Source organism: Vigna radiata, chromosome 9 (genome assembly GCF_000741045.1).
Source record: "Vigna radiata var. radiata cultivar VC1973A chromosome 9, Vradiata_ver6, whole genome shotgun sequence".
Lineage (NCBI taxonomy): Eukaryota > Viridiplantae > Streptophyta > Magnoliopsida > Fabales > Fabaceae > Vigna > Vigna radiata.
In genome coordinates, this window is record NC_028359.1 from 20577012 (window position 1) to 20579073 (window position 2062).

The following is a 2062-nucleotide window of genomic DNA, read 5'->3' on the forward strand; positions in this document are numbered from 1 at the left end:
AATTGAATCAATCTCTTTTGCATGTTAATATATAGTTGTTCTCAAATCAATTTATTAATTTTTATTTTCAAGTCTTATTATTTTAATTCACGTGAATGAGAAAGCCTTTCGAGTCTCTTGGGAAGAACGATATTAGGTTTTACCAATTATATTACTTGAACGATTTGGTACTCTTGCCAATCCGTCAACAAGGTTTTGGCGTCGTTGCCGGGGCCTCGAGGTTTATTTTTCTAGTAGTGTTAATTGATTGAGTTTGACTAGATTTTATGTTATTTTTATTTTTTTGTTCTAATAGATGTTTTCTAGGATTTTGTGCCTAATTTTTGCAGAATGCAGTTTGGACAAGAATTTGATTCTGTAGGCACTCAATTTTACCAAAATGGTTTCAACCACTGGTGGGAACCTCATTCAAACATATATCACAGCCAATTTGGGAAATATTCCTGTAGGCCAAAAGAAACATTGGGGGAAGCTAAACAACGTTTACAACAGGAATTATTCTCGGTTCGAAAAGAAACGTTGGGGGAAGCTAAAGAACGTTTATTGCAGGAACAACACTCATATGCGTTGAAAGCTCCTGGGTATTATTAGGGTTAATACTGAAGTTAACGCTAAAGAAGAATGTCAAGCTACTATCTTTGAGGATGATAAAGTTATTGATGAAGAAAAGATAGAGGAAGATGAGATAACAAAGGTCTTGAAGTCTCTGGGCATTATTAGGGATAATACTGAAGTTATAACCCTAAAGAAGAATGTCAAGCCACTATCTTTACAAATGATAAGGTTGTCAAGGAGGAAAAGATAGAAGAAGAAGAGCTAGAGATGTATGAAGAGGAAATAAAAACAAAAAAAGTTGTTGTTGCGGAAAAGATAGAGGGAACATAAAAGTTGAATGAGAGTGAGAAAGATGATGAGGGAGAAAAAGCAGTGGTTGAGAAAAAAGAAAAAAAGAAAAAATATTCAAAAATAAAGAAGAAGAGAAGAAAAGAGAAAAGAGGAAAGTTGAGGAGAGAGAAGAAAAGGAAGAGAGGTAAAAAGAAAAGATCTTGTGAAAAACCCCTTCCTCATAAAAAGAAATATCATAGGAAGGAAAATAAATTTTTGAGCTTTATGGAGATCTTCAACAAATTGGAGATTAAAGTTCCTATGATTGAAACATGGAAACAGGTGCTTGGTGTTCTTAATTTTATGAAGAAATTCAGCAAGAAGAAGAAAAAGAAAAGAATATCAAGAAAGGGGAGTATCAACACCTACTAATGGGTGTTTGAACTCTACCAGGTCAAGCTAGTGACATAAAATGAGCGCTTGCTGGGGACAACCCAGTTTCTGAATTTTTTTATTTCGTTTTGATTTTATTTGATTTGATTTGATTTGATTGTATTTGATTTGATTTGATTTGATTTTATTTGATTTTATTTGATTTTATTCTATTTGATTTGATTTTATTTTATTTTATTTTATTTTATTTTATTTTATTTTATTTTATTTATTTTATTTTATTTTATTTTACTTATTTTATTTTATTTTATTTTATCTTATTTTATTTGATTTGATTTTATTTTATTTTACTTTATTTTATTTTATTTTTTATTTTTTTTATTTTTTTATTTTTTTATTTTTTTATTTTATTTTATTTTATTTTATTTTATTTTTGGGTTATGCACTGCTTCTGATGACAGTAATGATTAACATCTACCGAGGGATGCTAGAGAATTTTTGAATCCACTGAAGGATTCCAGGAAGGCACACCTACTGATGGGTGATGGGAGGTATTGCATTTACTGACAAGTGCCAAACAGGTTTGGGTCAGGCTCGTGACGTTAAACAAGCGCTACTAGGAGGCAACCTAGATTCTCTTCTTTTACTCTTTGCATTTTAAATTCTTAGAATAGGTTGAATTCTAATTTTGGTGTGTACTCTTGGCTTTAATACTTGTTCTGAAAATGTTTGACTAACTGATGTGCATGATGGAGCTACTTGATGATTATTTGATGTGGATGAGAATTGAGTTGTAATGCATGGTGATATTCTATGAAATAGATGTGTGATGAATTATGATTGT